This window comes from Arvicanthis niloticus, chromosome 7 (assembly GCF_011762505.2).
Source record: "Arvicanthis niloticus isolate mArvNil1 chromosome 7, mArvNil1.pat.X, whole genome shotgun sequence".
Lineage (NCBI taxonomy): Eukaryota > Metazoa > Chordata > Mammalia > Rodentia > Muridae > Arvicanthis > Arvicanthis niloticus.
In genome coordinates, this window is record NC_047664.1 from 4,830,958 (window position 1) to 4,841,394 (window position 10,437).

The following is a 10,437-nucleotide window of genomic DNA, read 5'->3' on the forward strand; positions in this document are numbered from 1 at the left end:
GCACATGCCTATAACACAAACACTTGAGAGACAGAGGCAGGAGGGTCACTCCAAGTTTGGGGCTAGCTTGGGAGATATAACAAGTCTCAGACGAGCCAAGAGTATACAGTAAGACCATATCTCAAAAGTCTCAATAGAATAATTAAGTCAAAGTAGTTCCTAATTCTCAAGGATATGTGTGTGTATGTGCGTGTACAGGTACATGTGGATGTGCTTGTGTGTGTGTGTGTATGTGCATATGGTGAGAGCACTGTTGCTGCACACATTCCCCCACCAAAACTGCCTCTGCTCCTCATACAACCATGTTCTGTGTGATGTACTCTACTTGAGAACCCTAGAACAATCAAAGGAATACATGTAAATATATCCCTATGCTAATGAGAATATATTATTATATATAATATAATATATAATGATATATATGTGGGTTATATATATAATATAATTCTGAAAGAAATTAAATATATGTAACATTTAACCTTCTATGGATGTACAGTAAATTGGTATATGTGTTGCTGGTAAACAGAATTAAATTCCCTGTGATGTCATACAAAATCTTGTGATGTCATACAAAATCTTGCCAGTGATTTTGTATTACTGATCGGTCATCAGTAAGAATGCTGATGTAACTCATTCTTGGTGTTACAAAACTGAAAACTGTTCCATGGAAAAGGCTCTAGCACAGAACACGCTGGATGACACCAAAGATGATTCCAACAGAAGTTGGTCACTTGACATAAAACCACAACAACATGCTAGGAAATGTCAAGTCAACATCCTCAGTGTGTTGACAGTTAACTTCTCATTAGCATAAGCATGTATTTGTGTGTATCCATATGTTTGCTGCAGGATCCTCAGGGTGTGTCACACAGAACATGGTTTTATGAGGAGGAGAGGCAGTTTTGCTGGAGGCATGTGTGCAGCAAGAGCACTCTCAACACACAGGAACGTTTTGGGATGTCTTATGAATAATGAGTGAGGCGCTTGTTAAGAAAATCTTCACTTGGGCTGCAGAGAGCCAGTCTGTTAAGTTCTTGCCCTACAACACAAGGATCTGAGTTCAGATCTCCAGCAGTCAGATGGTCATAACCACAGTCACAGTCATAAAAAGTCTAGTTCAATGGTGGTGTCTGTGTCCTCAGTGCTGGGAAGGGCAAGGCAGCTGGGCATCGGGTGGGCATCAGGTGGGCATTGGATGGGTATCTGGGCATCAGGTGGGTATTGGGTGGGTATCAGGTGGGTATCATGTGGTCATTGGGTGGGCATCAGGTGGGCAGCAGATGGGTATCAGGTGGGTATCAGGTGAGTATCTTTGAGGCAATCATTTCTTTTGTATACCCATAACCAAATCCAAAAGTCTGCTTCTGAAACAATCTTTATGAAAAATAATGTGAGCTGAGCAACAGGAACTCAGATGGCCTTTCTAAAAGGATCTATCTGAGTTTCTCAGTGTGAGTAGGAATGACTCTACTGGGTGACTGCTAGAATGTCAGGTTTCTCAGAATACTTTCAGAGACTACTGTCCGTGGACAATCAAACCGGTTGTTCCATGCCCACAATAGGGATTCACTGGCCAAATTAATTAATTTAGAAGTGCTAAATTAACTTAGTGTTTCTAAATTAAAACAAAATTTATTTACTATTTAGCTTCACAAGAGTGTTTTAGATCACTTTGTAAAGCTCTATGTGTTTGTCTGGGATGAGGCCCTTCCAAACACGAGATCGTGGCATCCCAGGTCAGAGTCATGATCCTGTGCTCTGTGGAGTGTGCTTTGGTAAAGATGCTTTGGTCTTGTCCTATAAGGTCTTCCCCAGACCTTGGATGGAGGACAATTTCTGATTCATCCAAATGTCTCTAGCTGGTAACTGAAAGGACACACTACCATAGTACGGGGAGAGCAGGTGTCAGTTCACATCACGCTGAGGACATGCATTTGCTGGGGACGTATGTCCACGTCAGAGGGGATGGGACAAACAGGGTGCTTTCTCAGAAGCAGGAACAGTGGTCTAATGGGAGGTGTGCATGACCTAATTCTCTCAATACAGCAGAGACAAACAGGCAAGAGGCACACAGAATGGATGGGCGCTGAGAGACTCATAGCCACAGGTAGTCACTCCCAAGGAAGAGGCTGGGATTAAAAACTAGGGGTGGGGGAAGAGTGGCTTCCAGGCAGTGCCCTGACCCTAGAGCACTCCTAAGAGTGATGAGGAAAACTGCCTGTGTCTTTTGATGTCACCAGAGAAGGACTGTGAAAGGTGTCTCCTTGGAACAGGAGGCTGTGATGTTTGGAGAAGGGAGGATGTTAAAAACCCTCAGTACAACCCCTGCATTCACCTACACCCCACACAGCTTTTAAACACTGACCAGCCCCCTGGGAGTGAATTATGGGTAGAGGCAAAACGATTTTTAAAAATTGTATTAAAGCAAAGCATCTGCAGTGCCTTAGATAACTTAATTTGTGCCAGGACAAAAGGGACAAAGGACAACTGTGCAGCCCGAGAGCAAAGAGGGTCTTCCACAGGCTACAGCCCCTCTCATTATACCTTAGCTGGTGGCCTGGGAGGGGGGCTGCCTCTCTGTGCAGCAGCTCATTAGCAAAAGAAGAACTCTGACATTAGTTAAAATGTTGATAGACATAGACGAGACAGAGGATCGATGGAGTGGGAGCCCTGCAGCCTGTGTCTTGATTCGTATAGCCTTTTTTTTTCTTTTAATGAAACATACTTTAAATTGCTAAAAAAGAGAATCTTTGTTGAGTAAAGCATTCTGGTAACGTACAGATAACTGTTCTGAGGCTTGAGCCGAGCTGCGACTTTCTTCGCAAAGCATTTTCTTACACTTAGCGTTTATGAATACCCAAGTCTAGTGTCTGCCTTCGTCTCAAGCCTTTTTGATTCTGCATGGTTGTGTTATTTGTGGTCTCTCTTATCTGCAAACTCTCTATTGGATCTGTTTCCTTTGCCTACAAGTGTGCTGACTCCCCTCTGTTGGGAAAAGCTTGATAAAACAAGAGCAGGACGGAAGCAACAGGGAAATCTTTGCTCTGTCTGGGAGCTCTCTGGAGTACCCACACAAGCTTGCTTTTCTCACAGCACCACAAGGCTGGTTTTAAAATGCTTTCTTGGGATTAGGGAGAAGAGTGTTTGGTGTGTGAGGCAGAGGACCTGAGTTTGAATCCCCAGAAACATATAAAAGATTGGCATGTCAGAGAGCATGGACAGCCAGTCTGGTAGAAAGAGGAAGCTGAGGTTCAGCGAGAGACCCTGCCTCAAAGAAATAAAGTACAAAGTGACAGAGAAGACACCTATGTCCTCTTCTGGTCTTCATATGCACACTTATACACACACATACACAGACACACATACATACACTCACATATACACAGACACACATACACTCACATATACACAGACACACAAATATAGTCACACACATACACACATACACATATTCTCACACATACTCACACTCACAAACACATGCACACATTCTCACATACATACACATACATATACATAATCTCACATACATACATACATACACACACACACAGTGTCTTTACTATTCATCGCTTTCAAAACACCTCCCCAGTTTTAGACACTTCCAATATAGTTTTGGTTTCCAACATAAGGAAACAGCTTTCCTGGAAATCCTCAATACACATATTAACACGCCTGATGACCATGGATGGTCTTGTCTTTCTATGTTTACTCTTGGGCACCCTGTGTGCTAACGCCATCGATTCCTACTCTGAAGCTCTCTACTCCTTATCTCCTGTGACTCATATACTAGCTTCCCTCTGAGGATTAGGTGGTGGTCCTGGGTCATCTGGGACTCCCTGTGGGACACTAATTTTTCTGAGCCTCAACTTTAAGAGAAGAAAGGGACAATGTATACCTAGTAGAGGGACCCTTGAAATGACTTCAACAGACACCAGTCTACCCTCCTCGTCTTCTGTACAGCGTTTTCCACATTCCTTAATGTTAACAAAGCCATGAGTTTGTATCCCTGGCCATCCTGTCTGCATCACGTTCCATGGGACACATACCTGCTCAACTTCTCTGTCCACACGGATTCTGTCCTGATTCTTCACAAGAGCTGGAAGTGATCTTGATGACCATATCTCCAGCCCCTCAAATAATTTTAGAAGTATTTATCTTTATTTCATGTAGATCACACACTATGGACATGAGCCATACTGGATTTTTCAATTCTTCCCTGGTCCTTTGGTCAGTGTAACAGAATGCCACAGGGGACGGAGGCTCCTCCAAGGCAGAAGCTGTGCTTGGGATTGACTCTTGCCCTTCTAGAGTACACCGTCCTTAGTAACCCTCTTTGTGACAGATTTGAGTCTCTGGACTTGAAGAAATTTCCATATTCTTGTTCCAACACTGCTCATTTCCATGTAGAGATGACATCATCACCCATGAAAAATGTACACTAACAGTCAACACACTCCTGAGAAGACAGCCTTGACAAACACAGGCTTCCTAGGTATTATTATTATTATTATTATTATTATTATTATTATTATTATTAATCATTTTACTCATTTACATTTCAAATGATATCCCCTTCATGGTTACCCCTCCACAATACCCTCATCCCATCTGCCCTCTCTCCCCTACCCTTTGCCTCTATGAGGGTGCTCCTCCATCCACTCACCCACTCCGGCCTCACCGCTCTAGCATCTTTTTGTTCTGGGGTATCGAGCCTCCACAGGACCAAGGGCCTCCCCTCCCATTGATGTCAGATAAGGCCATCCTCTGCTACATCTGTACCTGGAGCCATGGATCCCTCCATATACATATAATCTTTGGTGCTTTCGTCTCAGAGAGCTCTGGGTGGCCCAGGGAAGGACTAAACCCTACATAAATGAGAATATGTGTGTGTGTGTGTACGAATGTATGTATATATGTATGTGTGTATATTCATATATATAATAGATTATATATTTATAAATATATAATATTTATATAATATAAATATATAAATATTATATATTTATCTATCATCTACCTATCATCTATTTATTATTTATCATTCACCTACATATCATCTATCCTATCTATCTATCTATCTATCTATCTATCTATCTATCTATCTATCTCAGATATATCAACTAACCTGGAGAAGTGGAGTTAAGACCCAACTTCCTTTCCAGAATCATTGCTCCCAGCTTTTCTGTGTCTTAGAGAGCGACTCTTCAAAAGAATCCCCACATTTTCAGCTAATATATATTCAACACACATTAGAAAGTTTAAATGCTGAGTTTTATTTGAGTCCCATGATCATAAGCCATTTTCATATTCCTCACACTTTGTTTTTTCCTTGTATTTTTGTTCCTATGCACTTGCATCAGGAGGTCCACATACACTACTTGTGTAACAAGGAAAACAGAAGCCTGACAGCTCAACCAGGCATGTTCTGGAAGCTTCACAATCCACTTACATTAGTCAGAGAAGAAGGGCAGTGCTCAGGGGGCAGGGGCCATGGTGACACCCTGCCCAAAACAAAGGAGAAGGAAAGCGGTGTTTCGGTTGTCACTTTTTGTTTGGTTTTGGTTTTGACAAGGTCTTACTTAGTAGCACAGGCTAGTCTTAAAGTTACCTCACCCCCATCCCAACACACACACACACACACACACACACACACACACACACACACACACACACACACTGCAGCCTTCTGAGATCTGAGTTTCTGGCTTCTCAGAGAGGAATTTATTGAGATACTTCACAAGAACCTGTGGGATGGACAGAGAATTGTGTAGCCCAGGCAAGTGGCGACATCAAACACGTTGAGAACTATAGATTGCCAATAGATGATTCAACAAGGTCAGAATTAAACAGATTTTCAGAGTTGGTATAGAGATGAAGTTGGGAAAACTATGTTATCATTTGGGGTATAATTCTGGACTAGAAACCCACACTAGCAGGGGAGCTCAGTGAACGTGTAAGGAGGGGAAGGGCACACTGGAGAAGAGGGGGTACATGAAAGAGTGGAGGCTACAACAGGCAGCACCCAGAGCATGCTGAGGCCAGAGGGCTGGTGAGCAGGACTTCAGGCACTGCCTCCAGGATGTCCCCTCCCTCTCTCCCTCTGTCCATCCTCCTTCCCTCACTCCTCCTCCAAGCCCTCCCCCTCCCTCCCTTTTCTCTTCCCTCTCCCTCCCTCCCCACCCTTCCCCTCCCTCCCTTTTCTCTTCCCTCTCCCTCCCTCCCCACCCTCCCCCTCCCTCCCTTTTCTCTTCCCTCTCCCTCCCTCCCCACCCTCCCCCTCCCTCCCTTTTCTCTTCCCTCTCCCTCCCTCCTCACCCTCCCCCTCCCTCCCTTTTCTCTTCCCTCTCCCTCCCTCCCCACCCTCCCCCTCCCTCCCTTTTCTCTTCCTTCTCCCTCCCTCCCCACCCTCCCCCTCCCTCCCTTTTCTCTTCCTTCTCCCTCCCTCCCCACCCTCCCCCTCCCTCCCTTTTCTCTTCCTTCTCCCTCCCTTCCCATCCTCTCCCTCCCTCCCCACCCTCCCCTTCCCTCCCTTTTCTCCGCCCTCCCCTCCCTCTCTCTTCTCCTCCCTCCCTCTCCCTCTCCTCCTCCCTACCCCCTCTGTTCATCCCTCCCTCTCTCTCCATACCTCCATTTCCCCTCCCTCCCTTCTCTCTTTCCATCTCTTTCTCTGTCCATCTCTCCCTACCTTTCTCCCTCCGTGCCTCTTCCTTCCTTCTTTCTCTCCCCTTCCCTCCCTCCCTTGCTCTATCCCTCCCTCTGTCCATCCATCTCTCCTTTCTTCTCCTCTTCCCTCCCCCTCTCCTTCCCTTTGTCTCCCCCCTTCCTCCCTCTGCCTCCCTCTCCTCTCCCTCCCCCTTTCTTCTTCCCTGTCTCCCCCTCCCTCCCTCTCCCCCTCTCCTCCCCCTCACTACTTTTCCCCCTCCCTCTTCCCTTCCCTCCCTTTGTCCTCCCTCCCTCCCTCCATTCTTTGTCCTCCCTCCCTTTCTCCTTCTCTCCTTCCTTCCCTCTCCCCATCCCTCCCTTGTTCTTACTCTCGCTCTCCTTTATAAAGCCTTGTTGAGGTGTGGAGACTAGAACTATGTGCTTTACAGGTTTGCTTCTAGTTCTTTAAAGCTTCCTGCTGCTGTGTCCTGAGGTGGGATGACGAGTCCACCATCACTGGCGTGCTCACAGCTCAGCTAACTGTCTTTCAGAAGTGAAGCCTTCTCCAGGACATGGGACTGCACTGTGGTCCTTGATTGCTTTGGGAAATTACTGGTCTGTATTAGTTGTACAAAAGAAGCATTAGCGTGACATTTTCATACGTGTATTCAAGGTTTTTGATCTGTTGTTTCACTGGTCCTTAGCGCCCTCCTTTCCTCTTCCAGCCAGTCTTTCTCCTGCCTCATGTCTTTACTGCCACAGTTCATGGTAGAGAAGCATGTGGTGCCTGTCTTTCAGAGTCGGACAGCTTCTGGTCTTGTTGTGCACCAGCAGTTAAAAGGTGCCGAAGATGGCAAGCTGCCGTTACCTAGAGTTTTTGATCAAACTTTAGATAACAATGAATAGGAAATGACATTAAAAAACCTACACTAGTTATAGTCATTAACTTTGGACTCTACACAATACCATGTATATTTAAAAAAAAATTTTGAGACAGGGTTTCTCTATATAGTGTGGAGCTGGCCTGAAGCTTGTTAGGTAGTCCAGGCTGGCCTTGAACTCACAGAGAACCTCTAGTCTCTGCCTCCTGAGTTCTGGGATTAAAGACATGTGCCACCGTGATCATCATCAGCATATATATATATTTTTAAAGATTCACCCAAAATATTCGTCAGGGAGAAAATATGAGATTTAAAAAGCCAAAGAGGGCCCAGAGGGATGGCTTACCAGTCAGGAGCACTTGTGTTCTTGTAGAAGATCAGAGTTCAATTCCCAGCTCCCAGAACCCACGTGACAGCTAAGAGCTATCTGCAGCTACAGAGTCAGAGGATCCGATGCCTTCTAGCCTCCAAGGGCAAAATACACTTGCACATGAAAATAAGTCGTCTTCTTCTTCTTCTTCTTCTTCTTCTTCTTCTTCTTCTTCTTCTTCTTCTTCTTCTTCTTCTTCTTCTTCTTCTTTTTGGAAGCCAAAGGATTTCCTGTGTATTGAGTTCAAGATCACTTGTTGAGGCCAGGGATTGTATATTAATTATTGAAAATCAAGTATTACTTTTTATAGATTCCACACAACCTAGCTAGCTGTCATGAGGTAGGTTTCCACCAAGAGGTGGTGCAATGGAACCTGATGTTTTTCAAATTTTAAAAAGAAATACAGATGGCTACAGTGCTTGCTCCAGAGAGTGCTGGCGGACATGTAGAAACTGGAATCTCTGTGGACACCTTGTACTGATGCGGAGGAGGCCTGATAAGCTTGTGCCCCTTGAAGGAGGCATCCCAGGTCCCTACACCCTCTTCTGTATCATCCTCTCTGTGTGCAGAGGACTTCTGTACCAGGAAACTTTGCTGTTCTCTCTTTGTACCCGTTATCCTCCAGCGGGGATCGTAGCTCCTGTCGTCTTGTGTTTTACATGCTGCATAATGACTTTTAAAACTTAAACTCAACATGCTTGGGGTCCTGAAGGTTCTGTTAAGAAAATACATCTCCTAGTAGAATGAAGAAAAAATGCTTGAGAAAGTTAGATTATCAATTACGAGTTGGCAGACCTCTATAGATTATTAATTCAACTGTATAAACTGCAGCTAAATAACCTTTATCCAGCAGACTGGGTTAGGGGGTTGAAAACAAGAAAAAGAAGTACTAAAAACATACAGTGGGTAGCAGTTTATGTGTCAAGAAAAACTGAGAGAATTTCTGAAGCTCTGATGTCGAGCAGATAACACTTAAATCATTTTTCTCCAAACTTCAGTCATAAAACTTCAAAGAGTTATAGCCATAATACAAATTTTCAGACTAAGAAGTGGTGTTTGAAGTTATTTTATGGGATTTTGCTGTAAGGGCTCCAATTGATTTGTAGGAAGATAAAAGAAGGAAACTTATTTTCGAGGCTTTGTGGGAGAAGCAGCCTCCCTTCCATTGGTCGCTCTGCTGACGCCTGCAGGGCAGGGTGCTGTAGACTCTGGTACTGTATGCCTATATGAACTGAGCCACTCACCGCCCCTGCTGTTTGTGTTATGGTGAAAAATCTGTCATACGCTGGTGGTGATTTATTAAATGTTTAATGAAGGAAGACAAAAACTTCAATAACTACAAACAGAAAAAGTAGACCATCGCATTAAAATATAATAACACATATTACATTTCTATTTTTCTTCCCAGCTTTTCTTTTCTGAAAGTGATGGGGCACACTGGAAACTCAGCTCAAAAGGAACACGGAGGCTCGTCTCAACAAAGGCCTTCATGCTTGGCACCTTTTACCAAAGGGGAAAAATAACCTCTGTCCTGGAGAAACAGACAATAAACAAGCCTCACTTAGCAGCGGCCTGACATGGCTGTTGGTCCCAACCCCCTACCATCCATGGAGAGGTGCATGACAGTTTAGAAATGCTGTACCTACTGTGTGCTAGTCTGTCTCAATAATGCTCTGATGGCCGTCTCTCCATTTATTGAGATGAAGCAATAAGGTAATAGCTACAGTTGTGTCTGAAGTATTGGTTTTTAAATGAAATCTGTTTGTTTCTCCTGAATCTAAGAGGCCACTTTACTTTACAAGTCTAGCAGGGGTTGGTTGCATATTGCTCACCAAGCTTCCTTACGTTCTGAGCTAATGTCTACTCTGTGTGGAGCAGGGAAGAAAGGTTAGGCTGTAGCTTCTACTTTCATCACATGGTTGTTTGTAATAGAAGACTCTGCTAACACATTATTTCTCCCTCCTCAAAAGTATCTGATGACTTTGTGGCATCAACTTGCAGACTTCACAATTACACATGTTTATTGATTATTATCTGCTTAAATCCTATCATGAGGATTTGGGCATTAATTGAAGATGGGCTTTTGAAGGTACCGAAGTACTGATTTCGTTATAAGCATAAAATTCTAATATGACTCTCTGACTATCTCACTTGTATTAAAATTTTAAAAGGCCTTTCCATTACGTTCACAGAAATAAATACACAGCCGTTGTGTAATCAGATTGTTAGATACTCTCGAAAGACTTGACTGACATAACCTCATGGTCACAATTCAATAAAATGAAGGGATTTATTAGGAGCTAGATGGCTCACCACCCGAGCAATGGGCTTGGTTTTCACTTTTTAACCGTTACCTTACACATTTAGAAACTAGAAACCACACAACGAATCTAAGTGGGAGTTTCAGCCTCTGAAGTTTTAGTTCATTATTCTATACATTCATTCACAATTCATTCATTCACAACTCACAATTTACTCTTCATTCATTCATTCATTCACAATTTATTCATAATTTGTAATTCACTCATTCATTCATTTACA